The sequence below is a fragment of the Pleurodeles waltl genome, chromosome 5 (assembly GCF_031143425.1).
Source record: "Pleurodeles waltl isolate 20211129_DDA chromosome 5, aPleWal1.hap1.20221129, whole genome shotgun sequence".
NCBI classification, from domain to species: Eukaryota; Metazoa; Chordata; class Amphibia; order Caudata; family Salamandridae; genus Pleurodeles; species Pleurodeles waltl.
This window is the reverse complement of record NC_090444.1, coordinates 1,650,226,132-1,650,243,504: the sequence shown is the minus strand read 5'-3', so window position 1 is coordinate 1,650,243,504 and position 17,373 is coordinate 1,650,226,132.

Genomic DNA, 17,373 nt, shown 5'->3' with positions numbered 1-17,373 from the left:
CGGAAGATCGTGGTGAGGAACAGTTTCACGATGGTCCATTAATTTAGATTTTGTCATCTCTATGAAAAAAATTCACATAGAAAGGACTTCATAGTAATCTGGTAGCCATTGAGCAACATATTCACTTTTACGAGTCTGACAAAAAATTCCCTTGAAGCTTTTCTGTGATCTCTATATCGTCTGTTTCAGTTTCATATCTGGAACCACAGCATCAAACCTTCAATCCTTCACCACAACATGTCTTTGGATTAATTTTCTGTAAAGGTATGGTTTTTCTACCTCCAGTCTCTTCACTCTTTCAAAATATCAGGGCATATATCTCAGGTAGTTTATGCAATCAAATTCATAAAGCACAGTAATCAGTAACTCTACAGACTTCACATGAAGCTCCCAATCACCTTCCCATCAGCATGTACCTAGTTTTCACTAGAGTTATCATGTGCAAAACATTTCCCCAGTACTTGAAAAGTTCTGATTTTCCTTCACATTCTTTGACAACCTCTACAAACTTGTTTTTCAGATTTTCTTATTTTGAACTGAGCGTATTGAACATTGTTTGGCTTTGCATTATGTCTTTTGAATGAAGTACACCCTGTGCCTTGTTCACTTCTGAGATAAGATGTGCAAAACCTAATTTGCCATTCTTCTTCCAGGAAGCATTCCAACACAATGTTTATATAGCCTCAGATATGATGAGCATACCTTGTAGCGGACGAACATGAGTTCTGCCCAATACTGAATGGACAGTTTTGCTTCCAAAGCCTCAATAAGTGCATTGTCTGTGCCACATCCACTGAGATAACTTCCTGCACACCGCAACACAACTTTTGTCATGTGGAAAACATCCATCAGTGGATAAAGATCATCAAATGCTCCTGGACTGCTCATACAAATGTCAGCTATAATACTGAAAACACCTTTGTCGCAGAAAATTGGCAGGATAGCCTGGTCTTCAAGCTGAGGATGCACATTTTGGATTTTTTTTTAGAGCTCTGTATACTGTTGCCTAGTTTGTGACTGGAGATGGTATTATTACTGGTAAAAACTCAACCTTCTTCAGTGGGACCGTATTCTGGGAAATCATCCCACGGAGGAAACGGCTTTACTACATCCTTTAGTCTGCACAGGCATTATGATAAATTCATTTACATCTGCTTTGCAGACCGCTGTATCATGTAGAAGAAGATCCATGTCCTCAGCTGCTTTGAAACTTTCTGTTAGACTGGGACATGTTGATGGCTTGAAGTGATTTTGCACACTTTGGCAAGGCAGTTTGGTAATACGTTTGCAGCTTCCAAGTGACTTGGAAGTGGTGATGTCCTGTCGGATTCACAAGATTTTACAGCAGGAGCTCCTACTCCATACTATGGCCCTCATTACAACCCTGGCGGTTGGTGTTAAAGCGGCGGTAATACCGCCAACAGGCCGGCGGGAAAAAAATGGGATTACGACCGTGGCGGAAACCGCCAACATAGACAGCCACTTTAACACTCCGACTGCCATGGTGGTACAAGCAAACAGCGCAGTGGACACCGTCAACAGACAGGCGGGAGACAATGTACCACCCACCCTATCACAACAGGCCTATCCGCCACCTTTTCTGGGGCGGAACCAACATGAATAAAAACACGGCGGAAACAGTACATAGAAGGGAAAACAATCACCTCTCTACACCCCACGAGGAACCAGGACGACATGGAGCCTGAATTGCAGATACTGCCGGCGATGGTCTTCCTGCTCCTCTATCAGGAGCTCCAACGACGGCAGCGACGACCACGGTGAGTACTGCACCTACAACACAGGGGAGGGGGAGGGAAAAGAGAGAGACACACACACGCAACACGCAACACCCCCACCCTCACCCACAACACCATACACACAAACACATGCTGCAACATTACATATACACCCACCCACCCCCCTGGAAGAAAGCAAGGACCAAAGGAAATTATTTGAACAAATTTAATCATGTGAAATATCATTAGCAAAATGCAAAATGCAGTATATACAATTATGTACACCAAATACACAAGTCCGGATAGTGCACCAATCATTGTCCGTGGACCACTGGGCCCAAAATGCATGGGCGAGGCCCACACTAGATACCTGACTCCAAACGGAGAGAACACTGGAGGGGCATCACATAGAAAATATACAGGCACCTCAGGGGGAGTGGGAGGGGGTGCACCTCAGCCTGATGAACGCCCGACGCCACTGAACCACGAGGGGGCTCCATGCCCACAGTTTGGTCCTGGGGAGTGCAAAGCCACAGTCTGTCAAGTCTTTCCAGTGGGTGGTTTGCCCACTGCTTTATCCTGGGGAGTTCAAAGCCACAGTCTCTCAAGTCTTTCCAGTGGGTGGTTAGCCCACTGCTTTATCCTGGGGAGTGCAAAGCCACAGTCTCTCAAGTCTTTCCAGTGGGTGGTTTGCCCACTGCTTTATCCTGGGGAGTGCAAAGCCACAGTCTCTCAAGTCTTTCCAGTGGGTGGGTTGCCCACTGCTGCATCCTGCGGAGTGCAAAGCCACAGTCTCTCTAGTGGATAACAGTCTCCACTGGTTCTAGAGGGGGCATGGTGCCCAGAGTGCTTCATCCTGCCAAGGACTGAGGTAGTGGATGTGATACTCCACTGGTTCTGGAGGGGGCATGGTGCCCAGAGTGCTTCATCCTGCCAAGGACTGAGGTAGTGGATGTATCTCTCCACTGGTTCTGGAGGGTGCATGGTACCCAGAGTGCTTCATCCTGCCAAGGACTGAGGTAGTGGATGTATCTCTCCACTGGCTCTGGAGGGGTCTTGGTGCCCAGGGTGCTCCACGTGCAGTGTGGCTGGAAAAATACACTCGCCTGGGTGTGTGTGCCACGGGATTGCGAAGGTACAGGTAGCATGATACGCCATGGAGGCAGAGACACACCCCATACTGCTGCGGCTTCACATTCCATATGCAGGTGACAACTGTGATGACAGTGATGCTTCATGGAAGCTGCCCAGGGTCCCAGAACTCACCACCAGCCTCGGACAACTGACCACTGGGGATGGTAGCCATGTCTGCGGTGGTGCCACCGTCGGAGGACGTCGCAGGGCCTTCTGGCGGTGCTTGCAGCGGTGTCAGTTGCGGCGGTGCTTGCGGTGGTGTATGTGGCAGCGGTGCTGGCGGCGGGGTCTGTGGCGGCGGTGCAGGCTGCGGGGTCTGTGGCGGCGGTGCTGGCTGTGCGGTCTGTGGCGGCGGTGCTGGCGGCGGGGCCTTTGGCGGCGGGGCCTTTGGCGGCGGTGCTGGCGGCGGGGTCTGTGGCGGTGCAGGTGGCGGTGTTCTCTGCCGTACCGGTTGGCCTCGACGTGGACAGAAGGTGTGACACTGGTCACTCAGTCGGTGCCACCATGCACTCTCCTGACCTGCCCTTCAGTTTTTGGCCCTTCCCCACCTTTGATGGTGGCGCAGTTGTCTTGCCACTATCCCCATTTGTTTTCCCTGACCCCTTTGTGGCAGGTGTTTTCAGTTTCTCTCTCCGGGATGTGGGCACCTTTTTCACCTTGGCAGGTGGCGGAATGTCCTTGCCCTCACTCCGTGGCAAACTAGCAGCCCTGATGGTTGGAGCACTCCATGACCCCGCAGTTGCTGGCACCACTGTGTCTGGGGATGTGGTGGCTGGGGTGCTGGGCTGGGACCTGGACAGCCTGGCCCTAGGGGAACGACAGGGGGGAAGTGTAGGGAAGAGGTCACTGTTAGCCAGCAAAAGTTTTTTAGACACACTGGGAAGGGTAGATGGAGGGGGTTTGGGAGTGGAGGTAGAGGTAGTGGTTGTAGGAGGTGTACGTCTGCTGAATTTGGGTGAAGGGGCATGGGCTGGAGGCTGTTGTGAGGTGGATGGCTGTTGGGTGGGTGTGTGCCTGCGTTTGTGTACTTTGGGAGGAGGGCTCACAGACACACTGGTAGAGGAAACTGGGGATGTGTGAATGGTAGTGGGGGTGGTGAGTGCACGTGAGCGGTGTGTGGTGATGGGCGTGCTGGTGATGGAGGTAGTGGCTGAGGATGTAGTGCATGCAGGTGTGAGTGGAGATGAGAGTGGGAGGGAGGAGGGAGACGTGGAGGAGGGGGACACAGTGGAGGCAGTGGATGTTGGTATGTGTGCATGGGTATGATGCTTGTGTGAGTGCCTGTGAGATGTGTGGTGCTTATGTTTGCCTGAGCCACTCTTGTGTGTTGATGTGTGTGCATGCTGGTCTGATGGTGTGCTTGGGATAGGCTGAAGTACAGGGGATTGGGCCTGGGTGGAGGAAGTTGGAGGGTGGGGGCTGGACACAGGGACAATTGCTGCCATCGGTTCTGAGGCCAGAGCCTGAAATGCTCTCTGTTGGGCTGCCTGGCCAGAATGAATGCCCTCCAGGCATGCATTTATTTGTTGCAAATGCCTCTCAACACCCTGGATGGCATTCACAATGGTAGACTGCCCAACAGTGAGGGATCTCAGGAGGTCGATAGCCTCCTCACTGAGGGCAGCAGGGCTGACTGGGGCAGGGCCTTAGGTGCCTGGGGCAAAGGAGATGCCCACCCTCCTGGGTGAGCGGGGCATGGGACACATGCTGAGGGGTTGCTGGGAGGGCGGTGCTGGTAGGGGGGGGTGGCGGCTCCACCTGTTGATGTGGTGGGCACAGAGGTGACCGCCACCGCAAGGGAGCTCCCATCAGAGGAGGAGTCGCTGTTGCTGGTCTCTGCTTCTGTCCCCGCCGTGGAGCTCCACTCGCTCTCTGTCCCACTGGTGGCTTCAGACTCCGTTGTTTCGCCCTCCAGGGCCGAGTGGGATGCAGCTCCCTCCTGCTCCGGTGCCAATGCTCCTTCGACTGATGATGCTATTGCACACAAGAACAGGGAGACCACAAAAAGGGGGGGGGGACAGGAGAAAGACATGTTCAGTGCATGCAACACCACTACCGTTGGCGGACACAACAGACCCAGCAGCCCTCTGCACTACGCTATGCACTTATAGTTCCTAGATTAATCACATGCCCATGGGGTACAAGGCCTAAGCCCGATTGCTGCACACCTGGAAGTCACAGGAGCCTGACTAGGTGTAGATGGCACTAACCACTAGTGGGGTTGGGGTGCCACAGAGCCTGCCTCACAAGGGACCTTGCCTACCAAGGTCGCCCTGGCCTAGGGGAACCCACTGCCCACCTCCCCCACCCAGACACCTTGTAATGCGCACATAGTCAGCTGAATGAGAGTGTACTCACCCCCTTGTGGCTGCTGTGATGCCCTCAAGCGCCCATTCAACTACGGATACACCACTGCCAGGATCCGGAACATCAGGGGGGTCATGGTGCAACGGGCACCCCTCCCATGTTGGGAGGCCATCCCCAGCTGGGTCTCCGCCGACTTCTTGCTCCAGCGGCACAAGTCCTCCCATCTTTTACGGCAGTGGGTGCTCCGTCTGTGGTGGACCCCCAGGGTCCGGACGTCCTTGGCGATGACACGCCAAATAGCCTTCTTCAGGTGGGCGCTGACCTAGAGGAATAGTACAGGGGGAGAGGAAAATCATTACCTGTCCGGACCGTCATACTCATTGACCCACGTTCCCACCCTTGCCCAGACGCACATGCACTCACCGTCCGCACATGCCCCCCATTTATCTTCCATCCACACCACTCCAAACAGGCATTGCCCATGCAGCATACTCACAGTGTACTCACCTGTGTGTCTGTAGGACTGTACAGTTGTGTGTACTGGGGTAGGACCCCATCCACTAGTTTCTCCAACTCCTCCGAAGTGAAGGCAGGGGCCCTTTCCCCAGACACATGAGCCATCGTCGCTTCCAGACACAGGTCACAGCAGCACTTGCAGTGTAGGTCCTCTCCTGTTGAAGGTCAGGTATCAAGTGAGTGAACAGACAGAAAATGGCAGTCACGTCCGCGGCGGTGCGTACCGTCACCGCCGGCGTACATTGTCATTGGCTCCTCGGACCCATAGGGTCCCATGTTAACCAATGCTGGATTGCGCCACGGTCTTCGACCGCCCACCGCAACGGTGTACAACGCCAGCGCAGTTACCTCATATCCCCTTGTCCCACCTTACAGGTCAGGCAGTTGCCATTTCAGGGGGCCACATGGCATTAATATTAACTGTGTCACACCAATGTAGACCTTGAATACACCGTTACAGGGACATTTCGGATTAAAAAATGTGTGCAAATGACATTTTGTGATACCTCAGTGTTGGCTGACTCTCTGCTCGCTGTTTGCGTCCATAGGGCACGTCTGCTGGGGCAGGTGATGAGATGGCGGCATCCTCCGGTGTACAGACCGCTGGTGGACCTGTTGACAATGGAAGAGAGACACGTAATAGTCACCTAAAGACTTGATCGTGCAACAATCCATGAACTGTGTGCCCAGTTGGAGCCAGACCTGATGTCAGCTATCCGCCATCCCACAGGAATCCCCCCTCTAGTGCAGGTCCTGTTAGTACTCCATTTCCTGGCAAGTGGTTCCTTTCAAACAACAGTGGCCATTGCATCAGGGATGTCCCAGCCAATGTTCTCTAACGTGTTGTCCAGAGTGTTGTCTGCCCTGCTGAAACACATGCGCAACTACATCGTGTTCCCTCAGGTGGAGGATTTGCCCACAGTGAAAGGTGACTTCTATGCCTTGGGACATATCCCCAACATCATTGGTGCCACTGATGGGACACATGTGGCCTTGGTACCCCCCCCCCACAGGAGTGAACAGGTGTACAGAAACCGGAAGAGCTACCATTCTATGAATGTGCAGATGGTGTGTTTGGCAGACCAGTACATCTCCCATGTGAATGTCAAATTTACTGGCTCTGTGCATGACGCTTACATTTTGATGAATAGCAGCATCCCTTCTGTGATGGGGCAACTCCAGAGGCACCGTGTGTGGCTAATAGGTGAGGACAAGGACCCTATACAGTGTGAATAGGTGTCTGGGTATGGGGTTGTCCCTACGGGCTAGTGTGTGTCGAACAGTTGTCCCTCCATATTTGCAGGTGACTCTGGTTACCCCAACCTGTCATGGCTACTGACCCCAGTGAGAAATCCCAGGACAAGGGCAGAGGAACGCTACAGTGAGGCACATGGGCGAACTAGGAGGGTGATTGAATGCACCTTTGGCATCATGAAGGCCAGATTCCGGTGCCTCCATATGACAGGTGGTTTTCTCTACTACTCACCAAAGAAGGTGTGCCAGATCATCCTGGCCTGCTGTATGCTGCACAACCTGGCTTTGCGACGCCAGGTGCCTTTTCTGCTGGAGGATGGGCCAGCTCGTGGTCTTGTGGCAGCTGTGGAGCCTGTGGACAGTGAAAAAGAGGAGGCAGAAGTAGAGGATATCAACAACAGGAACAACATAATCATGCAATACTTCCAGTGAGACACAGGTAAGAAGATGTCACTGCCTCCCATATCTCATACTATTATTGGAGCTAGCATAAGTCTGTCATTTTCACTCAGTGTATGGACCCTGACTTGTCACTTTGCCTTTAAATTTCACAGATGTGGGTCCCACTTTGTGCCCTCTGCTATATTTCCTCCAGCCCTACAGCTGTGTTACATCAGTATGTGCACAAGTAAATTGACATTGCTATATTTCATGGTTATTGCAATTACACGTTTGTGAAAGCACAGACTGACTCCAGATTGTTTTGTAATTGAAGTGTCTTTATTTCTCTGCAAATAAGTGGAGGGGGTTGTAAAATGGGCAGGGGGATGGTGGAGGAATGTCCATGGCAGAGTCCAGTCTATTTGTTTCACAGGTGCATTGTCCAAAGGGGCATAGGAAGTGGAGCAATAGCAGTTGAAGGATGGACAGGGTGACAAAGTGGGACAGAAGGGTGACATTCGGGGGGGTCTCATTTCCTGGCGTGGGTCTTGGCAATGTTCTCTGTCTTGTTCCTGGATCTCAGGGACTGTTTGCGGGGTGGTTCTCCATCTGCAGGGGGTGGGGTGCTGGTGTCGTGTTCAGGTGGCGGTGCCTCCAGTCCACTAGCGCCGGCGGAGGTGGAGGGCTGTTCATCGTCCAGGCTAGTGTCAGGGGGCCCTTGTTGTGCCACAGTGTCCCTCCTGGTGTTGACAAGGTCTTGCAGCACCCCTGCAATGGTGACCAGGGTGATGTTTATGGACTTCAGGTCCTCCCTGATCCCCAGATAGTGTTCCTCCTGCAGATGCTGGATCTTCTGAAACTTGGCCAGTACCGTTGCCACCGTCTCCTGGGAATGATGGTAAGCTCCCATGATGTTGGCGAGGGCCTCGTGGAGAGTGGGTTTCCTGGGCCTGTCTTCCCCCTGTCGCACAGCAGTCCTCCCAGCTTCCTTGTTTTCCTGAGCCTCTGTCCCCTGAACCGTGTGCCCACTGCCCCCAGGTCCCTGATTTTAGTGGGTTGGTGGGTTTGCCTGGGTTCCCTGTAGTGGTGGACACACTGCTGATTGACGTGTCCTGGGGACAGAGGGATGGGCCCGCTGAGTGGGTGCTGTGCTGGTGTTTCCTGAGGGGGGAGGCTCTGTGGTGGCTTGTGACAGTGTTAGGGGAACCGACTATCCCGAGGTCATCTTGATCCAGTTGTGCAGAGCTGCTGTCATCACTGTGGGTCTCTTCTGTGGCGGGACTGGATATGTCTGGTACCTCCTGTCCGGTGACGTTGGGTTGGGGTCCTGCAGGGGTGTAAAGGCATGATTATTGCATCTGTGTGTGCCATCGTGTGCAATGGGTGAGTGACCCTGTACTCCAGTGCTTGCATTCTTGTCTTGGTCCTTGTGTGATATTTGGTTTGGGGTCTGTGTGGGTATCTGTAGTGGACATGCTTTGGTGATGGGTGTCCATGCTTTGGTGTTGCATGCAGGGCTTGGTATTGGGATGGGTGGGTTGTGATAGTGGGGCATATGTGAGGTGTTTGAGTCATGGGGGTGAGGGTGAGGGTGGGAGTATGTGATGGCATGCAGGTAGGGTGGGGGGATGAGGTAGTAAAGCTTTGACTTACCAGAGTCAAGTCCTCCTGCTACTCCTGAGAGGCCCTCAGGATGCAGTATTGCCAAGACCTGTGTTAGCTGTAGGGGAGGACGTGGGGGTCCACCGCCAGCCCACTGTACAGCAATCTGGTGTCTGGAGACCAAGGAACGCACCTTCCCCCGTAGGTCGTTCCACCTCTTCCTGATGTCATCCCTGGTTCTTAGATGCTGTCCCGCTGCGTTGACCCTGTCGACAATTCTGCGCCATAGATCCATCTTCCTTGCAATGGAGGTGTGCTGCACCTGGGATCCGAATAGCTGTGGCTCTACCCAGACGATTTCCCCCACCATGACCCTGAGCTCCTCCTCAGAGAACCTGGGGTGTCGTTGAGGTGCCATGATGTGGTGTGGGTGATGTGTGAAGTGGTGTGTGTTGTGATGTGTGAGGGGATGTGTTGGTGTGTGTTGTTTGAGGTGCGTGGATGTTGTGTAAGTGATGGTGTTGTGTGTCTGTGAATGCTGGTGTTGTTTATGGTGGTGTCTCTCTCTGGCGCGGTTTCAGAATTCTGGTAGTAAGGGTTTGTGGGTAATGTGGGTGTGTGCTTTATATTGGATTGGGTGTGTGGGTGTGGTTTGTGTATGTGTGTCAGGTGTGTGTATTTTGAATTCTCCAAAGTGGTTGTGTTTTGTAAATGTGTGTGTATTTTGAGCGTGGCAGGGTGTACCGCCAATGGAATACTGCGGTTGAAAGACCGGCGCGTTGATTCGTGGGTCGAGATAGCGTGGGCTTATTCCTGTTGGCGTGATGGTGGAGGTTTTGGTATCACCAGTTTATCACTGACCTTTGGTGTGGCGGACTTGTGTGGGTGTCTGGATTATGGTGGATTCCGAGCTGTGGGTCGTAATAACTGTAGCGGAATTCCGCGGCTGCAGCGGTATGTTGGCGGTTCTGCACGGCGGTAAGCAGCATTTACCGCCAGGGTTGTAATGAGGGCCTATTTCTTTATAAATTGTTGATACCAAACCTATTAATTAAAGTGATTAGCTCTCTACTTTTGCATGTGTAGCGGAGTTTTCATTTTGCTGTGATATAATTCATAAAACATGATTTGGAAAAGACAGTACATTTGCACAGCAGAAGCCTGTTGGTTGATGGGATTATTTGTCACTTCTTCAGTTGTATCTTGAAAGCCATCATCAATGTTGTTGACTTCTGTTTTGAACTCTAGAAATTCAGTTTGTAATACTTTTCCTTTGCTGATATAAACAATGATGTAAAAAATGTTGAGACAACATCAGGCATTTCTTGTTGACTCCCATGAATTGCAGAGCTCTTGGGCATCACTAAATTTGTCATTGAGTCCAAAATCCAAATCTTTCAGGAAGTTTCTTAAAATGGTTCCTTCTGATTTTACTGCATCCTGTTATCTTATTTTGGCAGCAAGAACTTCAGGAGTCAAGTCAGCGGAGAACACCATAAGTGGCTCATACTTTTTGTTAGACTGAAAAAAACTAATTCTGTAATTGTACATCCTCACATGAAAAAATCATCAATGTTGACCATTATTTCTCTGATCTCACTGACTGTGAACCTGTAGCCAGCACAGAGTGGCTTTAAAACTTAATTTGCTTTTTCAAAGAGTGCAAATTTTACTGAAGGCTGGTGGTTATGTTGCAGCTGGGAGCTTATTGTACATTAATATTCTCAAATATATGCACACATGCAGTTTGGGTGGGCATGCAAATCCACTGCAAATACATTCACCTCTCAGTTTATACCAGCTACTTGGCTAAAAACATCATCTTGGAAGAAACCAGCTGCAGATAAATACATGCTTGCCCTTTGAGACTCACATACTCTGTACTTTGTTCTTTCGTCAATCTCTTTGGTCCTTGTTTGGTTAGACCACAGATAACACACTGAAGATCCTGGGCTTTCTAATCAGATGTTGGAGGTGGACAAGGGGTAGCCATCAATCTTCTAAGTGGATGGGCTTTGGGTGTGATTGTTGTCGCTTTCTCAGAAGACTCAGGTTCTTGTTGTGATTCACTGGTTTCTGCTATTTTTTTACTATTGTTTCCAGGTTTTTTCCAATTGTATACGATTTGTAGCACTTGTTGCTACAATGAAAATCATTCAGGTGTAAATGACCAATCTAGCCCAGATGGCCCATCAGAATATGCAGGCTACACCCCAGCTCCCTTTGTGTCACTGTCTAGTGGAGATTCACAAACAGCCCAACTGTCAGTCTGACCCAGACAGGGAATACACAAGCAGACAGAGTCACAGAATGGTCAAAGCAAGAAAATTCAAACTGACATTTTAAAAAACAACTTTGCCAAAAGTTGTATTTTAAAATTATGAGTTCAGAGACACCAAACTTCACATCTCAATCTGCTCCCAAAGGGAAACTGCACGTAAAAGATATTTAAAAGCAGCACCCATGTTAACCTATGAAAGAGATAGGCCTTGCAACAGTGAAAACCAAATTTGGCATTATTCCACTGTGAGGACATTTAAAACACATCAGTACATGTCCTACCTTTAACATACACTGCACCCTGCCCGTGGGTCTAACTAGGGCCTACCTTAGGGGTGCCTTACATGCATGAACTTCAATTCACCAAAATGCTAGGAGTAGCAGAAGTGACATCACAAAACCCTTGACCACATACACACACGCATTCCTACACATACACAGATATACACTTACACACATACTCTCTCTCACATAAACACACTCACCCACAAGTTTGCACACAACATAAATTTAAAATCACTTTTTTTTTACTTGCCTTTGCCAGAGAAGGATATATTTTAGCTACGTAAACTCTATTTTTAATACACTAACAATGAATAAAGAAACACTATTCACTACTAGTGTAATAATAACAGTGAAAAAAACAGAGTGGCGCCCCAACCGACAGCCAGAAGGACAAGCTGCTACTGTGTTTCGAGCACTGATTTTGTCACCTCTGAGGCCAGGGGTCACAGAGGGTAAGCCACGGGTCACATCTGCAACCCCTGGCAGCCCCTAAATGACGTCCATGCTTACATGTTTAAAAAGGGAAGGCTTGGGCCTGGCAAGTGGGTACACTTGCCAGGTCGAATTGGCAGTTTAAAACTGCACACACAGAAACTGCAGTGGCAGGTCTGAGCCATGTTTACAGGGCTACTCATGTGGGTGGCACAATCAGTGCTGCAGGCCCACAACAGTAGCATTTGATTTACAGGCCCTGGGCACCTCTAGTGCACTTTACTAGGGACTTACTAGTAAATCAAATATGCCAATCATGAAAAAGCCAATTACACATACAATTTACACACGGAGCACTTGCACTTTAACACTGGTCAGCAGTGGTAAAGGGCCCAGAGTAACAACAAAATATGGGAAGCAGTGGCAAAAAGACAGGGAATACCATGCCATGGATGCCCGGTCTAACAACTCATATATCCATCCATCCATTCCTGCAGTCACTTATTCAAATATTCATCCAGGATCTCCACCATTAATTATGGATACAATTAGTCACTCACTCATCCATCTCTGTACTCGCATTCACCCATCCACATAGCCACACACAAGCTCACAAATCAAATATCAGCTAGACCTATTGGTTTTACCAGTGCTTGTTGTATATGTAATGTAGTTAGGCTTGGGAAAAATCAGCCTTTAATGAACCGTATATAGCTGTAGTTTTCTAATTCACTGCATTCTCTGCAGAAAGTCTTATCTTTTCATTTGGTGAAACAAATCAATCAGGAAGAATTGATGTACTGTTTTTATTAGCAACTTTAACACCGTTGTCCTCGATTATCTGTCTGGGAAAACATGTTTCTGTTCTGTCATTTATTTCCCGGTGGAATCCAGCAAATATATGAACACGTTTAAATCTGATCTAGCATACCAGTCTACATACATATGCATGTTGTGTTTCTAAGCACTTTGTAAGAAACTATGGAACCTGAGATTCAGTGATTAATGATTTTCATTGAAAGTATATTCAGGGAGACTGACAAGAAGCAACCCGAAAAGATTTAATTGCCCTTTCAGGCTGACAACAAAGAAACTGTAGGAATCAAATCAGCAGGCAGTGAATCCTCGCCCAAAAGTTGAAAACAGCCCTCTAAAACACTATCCAAGTATCGCACTGAGCGGGCGCAGCAAAAAGTCCAGCCTCGCCTGGCATGTGGTCATTAGAGGTGCATGGGGTGGGATGTTGTTAGGGTTCTGCTAAAGAAATAACTTTTTAATAGGCGATGTAAATGATCCATGTTACAGAACAATTCTCAAAAAATAGTGGCTAATAACCAGAGGTCTAATACTTCAGGGTTTTGCGAAGAAGCATTAGGCGTTATTATTCCATACAGCAGTGGTTCTTAATGTTTTGACTTCTGTGGACACCCACTTTATTGTTACTGGAACCCAGGGACCCCCACTGGGTCATTACGGGAAGCCATGGACCCTGGCTTAAACACTGTTGATGATTTGAACCTCTACCCAATACACACAAAAATACATAAACAAGCTTTGATCAAACACATACACAATTGATAACACATTTTATTTATTTGCAAACAGACATTAATATTTTTTTTTATTATAATAGGAAGGTTGGAGCTTTTCTAAATTCAGTTGAAACCACACATCAGCCATACTATATTCTGTTTGATGTACCTGATCTGCTCCCATGACTCAATCTGAGGATACTAATTTAATTTTTAGCCTCCACTTTCAAAATCCTTGACATTTACAGTAAGTTTAAAAAATTAAAATTTTACATTTAGCCACTTTATTTATATACACTTTATTAATCTGTTAATATCATTTATTATTCTAAGCAGTCACATATCCCCTGGTAGAGCCCTGATGGACCCCTATGGGTCCCCGAACCACAGGTTAGGAACTGCTGCCATACAGCAAACCATTAGGGTGTCTGTGAAAGAACTGTGAAGTTCTGATGTGCAGTAAAATTCACAGATATGTCACGTTTCTAAATTTGAATAGGATATTAAGATCCACAGTCAACCAAAAAGCATAGAAAGACTATTGCCCGATAACTGAATGAATGGTTGATCACAATGGCTTAGTTATTGCTCACTAAATGAATTGAGGTTCCCTATGCCCATCTAGCCTTGGTGTAAGGCCTTCCCCCCGCCACCACAGAGTTCCTTTGTGCAACAAACAGCCAATTCCATTATCATTCATTTTTGCTGTAGTTAATTACCTCTTCGTCTGTCTACAACAATGGCTTCCCCTCCCTCCAATAGTATAAACAGCGGAAGTCGTCACCCCAAACTTCTTGTTTATTTTATTTCCTGGGAAGTCAATGGTTTCTGCAGTAGTAAGTTTTATTTACCATTTAGGATGTGATAATTGTTGGAGACTACATTAAGTGAGTTTCATCCAGTTTTTTTCTGGCATGTTTCCATAAATAGGGCCTCCCAGAGTGAGCCATAATAATGAAAAACACGTGTCCCTTGGATGTGCTCAAGTGGTCAGAGATGCGTCACAATGGGTATCTGGACCTTCTTTAGAAGTCTGCTCTGGTTGATAGACTGGTGCAAGTGCAACTCTTCCCTTATTTATCCTGCATTTTGTATGCTACAAACTCATGAAGTCTTGGTTGCTGGGTAACCCCAGAAAAAGGGGAGTTGTTAGCAACCGAGGCTATTTCAATAGGCTTTTGTTTTCTGGACAGTCAGTTTGCACTATGGAGTACAATAAAGCAAAAGTGTTAAAAAAGCATGCTTATTCTGAGACCAAGCAGGCTGGACCTACTTCCACAGAGAAGACTACTATGGAGTCTATCCAGTTGATGATACAGTCTCTGTTGAAGTAGCTTTTGCTGCTAAAGAGTCTCTCCCTTGTCCTGCTAAGATGTCCAGGTCTATACCATAAGTAGCAGATGATGGTGATGATAAGAAAGAGAAGTTCCATGGATGATTGGTTCAGGGTCCTGAACTATAGGAGTTTCTACAACATATTAAAGAAAATCTTGCCATACAAACAGCAGTGAAGGAGCCTCAAAAGGAGGGCATCAGTTGAACCTGGGCCTTTCTGCAGAGTCATCCCCAAACTGTTTGCCTTCCTTCTCCTATTTTTATTGAATTCGGTTTTGTTCGCTTTAGGACTCTGTGCACTTTACCACTGCTCTCTCCTCAAAATATGGTAACACTGACTGATCCCCATTTAGCATATTTAATTTACTTATAAGTCCTTAGTAAAGTGCACTGCATGTGCCCAAGGCCTGTACATTAAATGCTATTAGTGGGCCTGCAGCACTGGATATGCCAGCCAATTAAGTAGCTTTTTAACCTTGTCTCAGGCCTGCCATTACAGAGCCTGTGTGTGCAGTTTGACACTACCGAGTTGACGTGGCAAATTAAACCTTTGCCAGACCTAAACCGTCCCTTTTCATTCTCGTAAGTCTCTCCTAAAGTAGGCTCTGGACACCCCAGAGGGCAGGGTGCAATATACTTAAAAGGTATGACGTGTACTTTTAGGTTTGTCATATCCTGCTACTGGAAAACTCCCAAAGTCTTTTTACACTATTGCAAGGCCTATATCTCCCATCGGATACATCAGTATTACTTTATAACAGCTTATAAGTGTATTTCACAATCTGCACAAGATCATTTTTTTGATTTTGGTGTCTCTGGAACCACAATTTAAAGTCACAATTTATGGTGAAGTCGGATTTTAAATTGCAATTTTGAAAATGCCACTTTGAGAAAGTCAGCGTTTTCTTACTTTAGCCATTCAATGCCTGCTGCCTGTCTCGGATCACTTGTCTTGGGTGGGAGACGGCTGGGCTTTGTGTATTCCCCCTTGACAGCCCCCCACAATGGGAGCTTAGGTGTGTCTTGATGGGCCATCCTGGCAGGATGGGAGGGAGAAGCTTGCCACAGCCTCTCTTACACCTGGATAGGATGTGTCCTGTAGTGAGTCTGGAGCCAGGACAGGGAGGGCAGGATCTCTGTGCACTTCAAAGGCCTGTTTTTAAAGTCTCCCCCACTTCAATGGCCCAACTGGGTATAAGTACTAGATCTCTGACACAACCAACTCAGTACACTTCTGGACCCGTGGATACCCTCTCAGGAAGTAGGACTGCTGTGCTTCTACTAGGACTGCCCCTCTAGTGGAATACTACGCTGCTGGACTCCTGCTTTGCTGTGCTGAACTGCTGCCCTCTTCCTGGGACTGAGAAGGGCTGGGCCTGCATCTTTCCAACCCAGAGTAACTCCAAGGGTTAGCGGGCTGGCCTCCTGATCTGAAGTCTGAGGGGGAAAAAGACTTCCAACAAACCTGCTTCTACACCTGGACTCTGCCATCTGTGAATCTACTCTGCCAAGTTGTGCCACCCAAGTCCTGGGCCCTTGGAAGTGGGCCTAAGGTGTTTTGCTCCAGCAGAACCAACACATCCTCTATTGCATAGGAACAATTGATGCATCGCAGCTGTTGTGTGGACAGAACCAGCGCATTGCCTTCAGAACTGATACTATAGTACTTTCTTCAGTGCAAGTTCCCCGCATACCTGTTGACAACAGCCTTGATGATGATGATCCTCCACACTGCAGCATCAGCGCTCATTGGACTCGACGCATCGCCTCAACGCAGCCTCAACCCAAACTCCACCGCAACTCGGCACAGATGCATTGCCGTTGCTGCACGGGGAATGCATCTCCTCAACAGCATGGGTTCAGAATAAATGCAACACTTTTGCTGGCAGGATTTAAGGTACTTTGGTTCAGCAGGCCCAGCAGGGTCCCTGTAAGCGGCCCATGCTCCATTGTGGTTGGCCTGAAGTTTTGACTTTGTCCCGGTCCAGCACAGCTAGATATCCCTGATTGGCACTTCTTGCTTCTAAGCTCTATTTTACAGTTCATTCTTTAAAAATTCATGTCAAGTTCTACATATTGGATTTTTGTTGTTTTGGTTATTAAGTTTAGATCTATTTTTCTAACCAGGTGTGGTTTCTTTTTTGTGTTTTTTTCACTGCTTTACTGTTTCTTTGTGCAACTGTTTGTGTTGCACAAATACTTTACATGTTGTCTATTCAGTTAAGCCTGACTGCTCTATGCCAAGCTACCAGCGAGTGAGCACAGGCTTATTTATGGTGTGTTGGGACTTACCCTGACGTGTGGTTTCTGCCTGATCAGGATACAAACCTCTATCAACCAGAAACCAAATTTCTAACAACTTCTTTAATTAGTGTCAGAAAAATGAGCAGAACTCCCTTCTACTGCATTCATCAAAAAGGAAGATTATGATGCATGAGTGGGAGAATGTGATTCACTTCCATGTTTTCCATCAAAATGTTATCCAGTTGAGAAATTTACAGAAGAGTTTCCTCCTCTTGTATAAGTGAACTCTCTGATGGGTCTGTCTTTTGAGATAATGCTGGTGTTAGATGATGCTT